At 45.5% G+C, this 9759-nt stretch overlaps 1 protein-coding gene across 1 annotated transcript in view; it reads right to left on the minus strand.

Annotated features, from left to right (window-relative positions):
* STRA6 (signaling receptor and transporter of retinol STRA6) overlaps positions 1 to 8967 on the minus strand; it is an 85366-nt gene extending 76399 nt beyond the window's left edge. The window contains exon 1 of the mRNA XM_089671379.1: positions 8853 to 8967. The gene's annotated coding sequence lies outside the window, so the exon portion shown is untranslated. The remainder of the gene's footprint in view (positions 1 to 8852) is intronic.
* Positions 8968 to 9759: the final 792 nt, after the last annotated feature.

The following is a 9759-nucleotide window of genomic DNA, read 5'->3' on the forward strand; positions in this document are numbered from 1 at the left end:
TTTGAATGACAATTGCGTGGTCATGCAACACTGTACCCATATGACATTTTTAGAATTTTTTTTGAGACAGAGCTTTCTTTTGGTGGTTGTTAATCACCTCTGGGTTTTTTATTTTTTGCTAAACAAACCAAAAAGCACTGAAAATTTTGAAAAAAAAAGTTTTTTCTTAGTTTCTGTTATAAAATTTTGCAAATTGATTTTTCCCTTTCACTGATGTGCGCTAATGGGGCTGCAGTGATGGACACTGATAGAGGCTGCACTGATGGGCACTGATAGGTGGCACTGATGGACACTGATGAGGAGGCACTGGTAGCTGGCACTGATGGGTATTGACAGGCATCACTGATGGGCACTGAAAGGCAGCACTTATATATGGCACTGATAGGTGGCACTGATAGGCGGCACAGACTGGCACTGTTAGGTGGCACTGACTGGCACTGTTAGGCAGCACTGATAGGCAGCACTGACGGGCACTGATAGGCGGCACTGACTGGCACTGATAGGCAGCACTGATAGGCGGCACTGACTAGCATTGATAGGTGGCCCTGACTGGCACTGAAAGGCAGCTCAGATGGGCACTGATATGTAGCATTGATGTGCACTGGTAGGCAGTGATATCTGGCATTGATGTGGCACTGATGGGCACTGGCAGGTGGCACTGATGGGCAATGACAGCTGGCATTGATGGACACTGACAGGTGGCATTGCTGGGGCTACACTGATCATCAGGGCACTGATGATCAGTGTAGATGTGCCCTCTGAGTAATGCCGATTACCGGCTCTCCTCTCCTCACGAGATGTCAGAGTGCCAGCCTGTGAGGAGAGAAATGCCGATAACCGGCATTTCCTTATTTACATGCGATCAGCTGTGATTGGACACAGCTGATCACATGACAGAGCCGACGTCTTCAGCTCTTTCCGTTGATCAGTGAATTGCTGTGTTCCAGGGACACAGCGCACCACCGATCGCCTCGCTGTGCGCCCCCGGGGGGGCGCGCACACGCGGTTAGAGTGGGAGGATATCATATGATGTCCTCCCAGAACAAGAAAACTGCCTTGTGCCCGTCATTTCCTTATATGGTGGGCGGGAGGCGGTTAAAGTATTTCTAAAAGCTTCATTTTAAGAAAAAATAATAAACATGTTATACTTACCTGCTGTTTGCAGCACCTCCTCTTCTTTGTCCGCCCGGCCGGTGTTCCTTGCCCCTCCTTCTTGTCGGGTGCCCCCACAGCAAGCAGCTTGCTATGGGGGGCACCTGCTGCTCTGTGTGTCCATTCACACATGGAGCCGTGGCTCGGCCCCTCCTCTCTCTCTTCTCATTGGCTCACTTCTTGTGATTGACAGCAGTGGGAGCCAATGGCTCCCACTTCTGTCTCAGCCAATGACGCCCACTTCGGTCTCAGCCAATGAGGAGAGGGAATCCCAGGATAGCTGAAACTCCAGTGCAGAGAGGGGGCTTAGGTGAGTATTAGGCTGGGCTGTGGAGGATGCTGCACAGAGAAGGTTTTTTAAAAAAAAACCTTGAGCCTTTAGATCCACTTTTATGGATAAATTCAGCTGTTGTAGAAGTCCACACATTCCTACCCACAGCCCTCCACACTGCAGGCCATACATGATCCATACATGGGTTGAAGGAAAAAAATGATCCAATTCCCCCATCTACACACTCCCACTGTGGTATTGTATTCTGAAATCTAGGAGCCATCTCTGCCGTCAGAATACACTGATCAGTGTTGTTGGCTATAGCCAGCGGCACTGATTGTTCGGGGAAAACCCAACATGCTAGTTTTACACAAGTCGATCAACTTGGCATTTTGGCATGTTTTTGTGCGTTTCTGGGAACGTTCCTGGAATACACAGGTGCAAATGGGGCCTTATTGTTTACACATGTCAACCTAAGTTGTTGAGAGTACAGCAATTGCAACTAAGTACAATGGAAGAATGATATTAGGGAAATTGTGCCTTAGTTTTGGTTCACACTGATGCGGTGCAGGATTCTCAGCAATTCCTGTGAGTTTTCCTCATCACATCACAACCACACTATGTTCATGCGATCTGCTGCGGGTGTCAATGTTAAGTTAAAGTGTTACTAAATCCAGGACCCTGCATTCACTATGTCTGGTCTCCCACAGTACACAGAACATGGAAATACTGTGGTAAATATAAACTGCTAAATACCTTTTCTCTTCTGCAGTTAGAACAGTCTTGTGACTTCTGTCAGTGTCCAGCTGAGCACTGGTTATTCTTTTAGGAGGAGTTTTCATTCACCTCTGACTGTCTTATGAGGCATAACCCCTGACCCTCTGTCTGGTCCTGTGCAGATCATATGCACCCTCTCAAAAAAAAAAAAAAAACCTCTCTAGCCATACACACTAAAGTGAGAATGTGCAGAGTGACTCCTAGAGCTCTGTACTATCAGCAGATGGATTGGGGACAGTAGAAGAAGGGGAGGATCAGAGAAGACAGGATCAAAAAATCTTTTTACACAATTCATAGGATTAACCCCTTTGGTTCCATAGTAAGTATAACAAGCATGCTTTACTGCATATACAGACTGATTTTACTGTTGTGGGTTTAGTAACACTTTAATGACACCACAAAAACAGGTCACAAAATGCAGTGCTATTGCCTGAATCGGATTGCATGGGTGTTTCCACTATGATAAAAAAAAGGTGCCTGCACCTTTTTTGTGTGGATGAATAGGCTCAAATGCCTGTGTATCTGCACTGTATCAGCAAAGAATAACAAATAAAGAGTCTAGGTTCACACTGATGCGGTGCAAGAACGTATTTGATTTGCACAGCAATCGCACCGCACTCCTGTTCAAATCACATGCGATTCTGTGCGGTGCGATTCCTGTCCAAATCAAATGCAGTTCCCGCAACCACATCAGTGTGAATCTAAACTCATTAGTTGTTATTCTTTGCTGATATAGTGCAGATACACAGGCATTGTGCTGCATCTGGCATACACTGACCCAGGGGCTTCCTTAGGCAGGTGCGGGAGGTGCGCGCCGCACCGGGTGACACCTACGCACGGGGTGACACTGGGCCCGCTCCACGAAAAGGTAAGTTGTAAACCAAACCGACGATCCCTGCAGGATGGATTGGATCTGCAGATTGAGCATAATGTATCGGAGTCCGATCCATTATGCTCCCCAATCCACAGATCCGATCCATCCTGCGCGGATCGTCGGCTTGCTTTACAACTTACCTTTTCGTGGAGCAGGTCCAATGTCTCCTCATATAGATTGCAAGCCAACGATCCCCGCAGGATGGATCGGATCTGTGGATTGAGCATAATGGATCGGAGTCCGATCCATTACGCTCAATCCGCAGATCTGATCCATTCTGCGGGGATCGTTGGAAGGGGTGTCATCAAGTGTTATCGCACCAGGTGACACCAACACTAGGGACGCCCCTGCACTGACCACTGATTGCATTTGTAGGGTGAAGAGGTGACCTCTTTGGGCTCATTCACATGGACCCAATATACGTACAGGGACTCTATTGGCTGCCGCTGCTAAACACGAACGCAATACTATGCAATGGGGTTGATTTACTAAGACTGGACAGTGCAAAGTCTGGTGTGGCTGGTAGCCAATAAGCTTCTAACCTCAGCTTGTTCAATCAAGTTTCTGCAAAAGAACCTGGAAGCCGATTGGTTTCTATGCAGAGCCGCATCAGATTTTGCATTGTCCAGCTTTAGTAAATCAACCATATAGTATTGCGTTTGCGTTTACAGATGTCTACTAGTCTATGGGACAATTCACAAAGCTGCATATATCAGTTTAAAAAAAAATAAGACCCCCCCAGTCAAGGGCCATAAATTTGGCTGCTCTATACTTACAAACATTTGTCCTAACATTTCTGTGTGTATAGTGGACTGCGCACAGCGACCCTATTGGCCGGTGTCACTGCTCCTGGTCGACACCAATAATAACAATGTGTAATCAGTCCTGCTGGTGCATCAGTGTCTCATTCACCCTAGGTTCACATATGTACGGGTGGTGCCGCTGCGGATCCACATGAAAATCTGTTCAGCCGCACCACCCGTACAGAGAAATGCGGACCCACGGCGGGTGCCATTACTTCTAATGGCACGCCGCCCACACTGGAAAAGGCAACCGTACTGGGAACCGAGGTTCCCGTGTGGGCTGTGTTTTCCAAAGAAGTGCAGGGACTTCTTCCCTGCGTGTCCCGGGCACGGCAGTCCATTCAAATGAATGGGCTCTTGTGCCTGTGCAAAATGCAGCCCGCACAGCCACATATATGTGAACTGGGGGTTAGACCAACAGCGTATAATCAGCAGTACCATATTGTTGATATGGATATGTCGGCCCTAGCAGTGAAAGCCAATTTCACTGCTACGCTGGACACTGTACTCATGTGAACATTGCACAAACGTTACATACGTATAACAAATGGGCCAGATCTTTCTGCCAGCTCTACCAACAAGATCCTGAGAATTATTAGAGATATGTCCATGCGAATAAACACTTAGGAGTATGATCTTGGGGAAACAGTCAGATCCAGGGGCGGACTGACCGTCTGGAAACTCGGGCACCGCCCGAGGGCCCGGGGTCAGTAGCGGGCCTCATGAGATACCCCTGGTATCTTTTTCATAGGCTTTTTTAAGTTTTGGCAAGGACACAGGGGCCCCATGATCCCCTATTGCCCGGGGGCCCCATGAGTTGTCAGTCTGCCCCTGGTCAGGTCCCCCATTGTACGGTAGTAGGACATTGTGTAATACACTCAGACGACCTGTCTTCTACCATTGCTGTACTTATCTGTGAATAGCAGATACCATCACAGCTAGAGATAACATATAATAACACACTAATAGACAAGACAAGACAATTAAGAGCAGTTAATAAATGGCTAGAAATATAACAACACAGACCTGTAAAAGTTAGCAGCAGACTAAAGTTACCATGCACTTTGTTTCCTTGTTATCACAGAATGTACAATGTGAGCGCATTATCGTGGCCGCATATGACCTAGTTCTGATCACAATCATGTACTGATTGAATGGGATCAGAAACTGGGTTTCTCTAACTGGCTGTTTCTACATATTGGGAGTACTTGCTAACACAAACAAATATTTTCCAACTTCCTAATCTCTATGAGGCTTGGTTCAAACCTATAGTACAGTTGCGACCTAGCGCAGGCATATTCCCACGCATCATGTGCAGGGCATCCCATTTATTTCAGTGGGCTGCCCTACACAGGAGAAATGCTTCATTCACACCTGCATGTTTCCTAAATGCAGAACTAAACACAAAAAAAGGTGTTTCGCCATGTGTTTTGGAAATGCTCTGCAGTTGTTTGCAGTGCTATTAGGGCTCATGTACACGGGGCGTTTGAAAAAGTCTTCTGAATGATGGAAACTGACTGCTGGAAAACATAGGTTAAAAACTGTCAGTTTAGCCGCGTTTACATAACGCATTTATGTGCGTTTGCGTTTAGAATCGTTTTTAAAAGATGACCTCAGGAGACCTTCTCAAATGCCCAGAATGCACTGAAAAATAGTAAATTATGAACTATTTCAGACATTTTGAGAGGAATAGAGAGAGCAGAAGCAGAGAGATCAGTATGTGTTGAGATGACCTGTCTTTTCTGGTTGTGTTCACTATGGATCCCATCATGAGCATAATGCGGCCGTTCTAACATTTTATCCTTCACGGAAAACCTGGAACTGACTGCGCTGGTGTACTGGGTCTATTTGAATACATGGAAAATGCTTTGCATGCATTTCTGATGATGAAAAAAGGCTCTGGACAGGATTTGGATATGGAAGAGTTAAAAAAACGCTTCTAAACGCAAATGCTTATAAACGCAGTTAACCGTTTAAGGCCATTCACAATGCTGCCCCAAACTACATAACTGACCTGATACCCAAATACTACCCTACCCGTGCCCTCCGCTCCTCAAAGGACCTCCTACTCTCTAGCTCCCTGGTCTCCTCCTCCCATGCCCGATCGCAGGACTTCTCCAGGACTTCCCTCATCCTCTGGAACTCCCTATCCCAATCCATCAGACTGTCACCTACCCTCCTCACCTTCAGGCGCACCCTGAAAACCCTCCTCTTCAGGGAAGCCTACCCCACCCTCACCTAACACCTGACCTCACCTAACAACTAACCTCCTCCACTCCTCCCACCACTCCATCCCCCACAGCCATTTCCTCCTGTACCACTTTCCCCTCCCTCCTAGATTGTAAGCTCGAAAGAGCAGGGCCCTCGAACCCCTCATGTAGTGTATTGTTACTGTCTTGTCTCATGTCCCTTGCTACTGTACAGCGCTGAGCATACCCTTTGGCGCTATATAAATACTGTATAATAATAATAATATGGCAGCCCATTCGAGTGAATGGGCAGCCCTAGGGGTGACGCACATGAAAAATGTGCAACAAAACAAGTGTGTGCTATGCTCAGGTGTGAATGGAACCGTAATGATCCCTTTTCTATGAAGAATAAAAGAGAAAGGGGTAACTATGGGTGCACTGCCTACAAATGAGCATGAGGACAGTACGGCAGCCCAGGCTCAATAGTCACCTGTCTATGGCCAGTCTGAAACATACAAGTAGGATAACATTGTGTCATCTGATACTGGAACTTAGATACAGAAATAACCACCTTTCCCAAAGGATGTCCCTAGATTACACTAACTTCCTAAAAAGTGAACCTGCAAATTAAAGAAGAGAAGAAGGACTTTAAAAAAAAACCAAAAAAAAACCCAACATATTTATCATATCCTTTAAAATAATCACATGCCAGACCATTAAATTCCATGACAGTATGCAGTGTCTGGTGACAGCTTCCCTTGTCATCTCAGTTATCACTGCTCCAAGTTGTAGCAATTTCCGATTGTTCATTCTTCTGCACTTTAATAATGCATAGAAAATAAATCTGTTGTATTCATAACAAGATTAACATAAAGCGGAAATCATTGTGCCTGCTATTGCTGAGTAGCCAGCAGTGGAAAATCATTTGCTCTTTTCTCTCAATCTCCTACACAGACATTCACAAAGAGTAAGGAGTTCATTATTCAATATGGCAGTGCCCAGGGAAAATTCTGTACGTTGCAACTAATAATCCAGGTTCTGCCAGACTCAGCACAAACATGTACTTTAGCTAATTAATGAATTGCTACGACTCGAAGAGCTCGCTCTTTGTTTACAGATTTCCCTCAAAGACTTTTTTTTCTATTACATATCAGCAGACATTATAAATGATATGATATCTCCATTGCATATGGCTTGTCTGCCACAGGTAGAATCAGAAGTACATGGAAAACATCTTTTATTCCCAGCAATTCCTGGAATTTATAAATTTCACTGCAGATACGCTTAAAAAATCTGTCTTGTGGTAGTGCGACAAATGGCAGAACTTGTGCCAGATTCATGTGCATGTCGCTATGGTGTATATGAATCTCTCGCAACTGTCCTGCGCGTCTTCTGCTGCATTTTACATTTAAGCTGTTAAACTGGAGGAATAGGTAGAATAATGGAAATGTATCAAATATCAGATCCAGGGGAACATAACAACTAATTGTGTCGCAAATATGTGTCGCAACTCGCAAGTGCCTTACTGAGTCGCCCCCAATGTGCCTGCCTACAGTCCTGAAATATAATGTGGCGCTATACTACCTTACTTTATGTTACACAAAACAGCAAAACTTTGCGTCTAGCCGCTGTCACCTGATTCTGGAATACACCCTGGGGTCATGTGTCATGCTTGGAAGTGGTACTGCCCATTCAACGTGACGGGAGCGATCATTTTTGCCATGAACGCAAAGCATGGTGACCGCAGCATGTGAACACCCCAGTCCGCTGCTTTTGCGTAAGTGAGGGTGGTTGGGGGGCACTAAAAACACATTATTTTAATGTATCCCAACTGCAAGTCTAAATCAGCCCAAAAGTGTCGCAAATAAGAACTACATGAATTTGTCGCAAGCGACAGTTCTAACAATGAACATGCGTTGGGGTTTTCTTGAATATGACGCCAGGCTTCTGACTACATACACATCACAAAAATATATGACAAGTGCCTTATTGAATCGCCCCCAATGCCTGCCTATAGTCCTGAAAAATACTACAACATTATAATATTCTACATTACATATTTTCTAAATTACATAAAACAGCAAAACTTTGCGTCTAGCCGCTGTCACCTGTTCCTGATTCCGAAATGCATGCTGGGGTTGCAGGGCGTCCACATTCGCTTGAATGGGTCATGCTTGGTACTGCCCGTTGAATGCGACAGGAGCGATCATTTTTGCCGTGGGTGCAAAGCATTGTGACCGCGGCATGTGAACACCCCTGTCTGCTGCTTTTCCTTTAGTGAGGGTGGTTGGGGGCACTATAAACCTATGATTTTAATGTATCCCAACTGCAAGTCTAAATCAGCCCAAAAGTGTCACAAATAAGAACTACATGAATTTGTCGCAGGCGATGGTTCTAACAGTGAACATGCAATGAGGTTTTCTTGAATATGACGCCAGGCTTCTGACTACATACATATCACAAAAATGTGTCACAAGTGCCTTATTGAATCGCCCCCAATGCCTGCCTATAGTCCTGAAAATACTATAACATTATAATATTCTACATTATGTTTTTTTCTAAGTGACACAAATCAGCACAATTTTTGTCTGTGTCTAGACGTTGTCACCTGTATCTGATTCTGGAATACACTGATACTGACAGCCTGTCACGCTGTATCATGACCATGATCCTTGTACTAGAGACATCCCCCTTACCATGCTGTACACTATGGCTCAGGATGAACCCAGCCACTCTATCCTAGTTCCTACAATAGGAATCCACCTGTCCCCCATGCACAGACCAACCTTGACTTCTGGAAGATGTGGCCCTCCCGGACAATGCAGAGCAGCAGAAACACCTGTGATCTGGATCCAGAAAATGTGTGCACGCTCTATTCACTTCTCTAGACTGGAAGTTATGGAGGGGGGTGCTTTATCTGAGATGAGGAGGTGGGGGAGAGTGCCCAGACAGAGCAGGCAAAGTTCAGTGGGAGGGGGTAGAACTTTACACCCCTCGCAGCAAGGAGGTAGTGGATGTTATCCAAGAAAAGGGGGGTGTGGGTGGTGGTAGGACTAATAACACTACATCAGCAGCATTACCAACTTCCTGACATACCTCCAGTCTCATCTGCTTCTTTTTAATCCCAGAACCATTGTAGAGTACACCTGAATGTGGCCGGCACTGCTCTCCCTGATCTAGTGATCGAAGGATATGAAGAGGTGTATATAACTCAGTTATGGTTCACTTAGGAGAAAATTGTTCCTTACTAACAACTCAAAAAGCAGCGAAGCGACCCATCGCAATCAATCTCAGATCAGGTTTCAGTTGTTTAAAGAAGACCTCTAACTAACACTTTACACTTGCCTTCCCTTGCAGATGCTGGTCCCACGCTGCCTTAACCTCTAGTTGGCCTGCCGTCTGATTGTAGAAGAAGGGAGTCGCTAGCCCACCCCGTTTTCACCATTCAATGACAAAATTAGGGGACAGGGTAATAAAACCTCCCCATTTATGTCTAATGTAGAACGCAAGCAGAATGAAGATGAGGAACGTGGTGGCACAGGTCCAGAAGCACCAACAAAGAGAGCCACGGAAAGGCCCAAGGTAAGTTCATTATCATTCTTGGGGGCTTGTGTAATGAGGGTAATGGAAGCTGATTTTTAATTGCTGCCCTTAGATTAGCGTACATGGGTTTTGTAGATAAAGCCACATGTC

This window comes from Staurois parvus, unplaced genomic scaffold (genome assembly GCF_062004578.1).
Source record: "Staurois parvus isolate SC_StPar_1 unplaced genomic scaffold, SC_StPar_1.0 ptg000105l, whole genome shotgun sequence".
In the NCBI taxonomy this organism is placed as follows: domain Eukaryota; kingdom Metazoa; phylum Chordata; class Amphibia; order Anura; family Ranidae; genus Staurois; species Staurois parvus.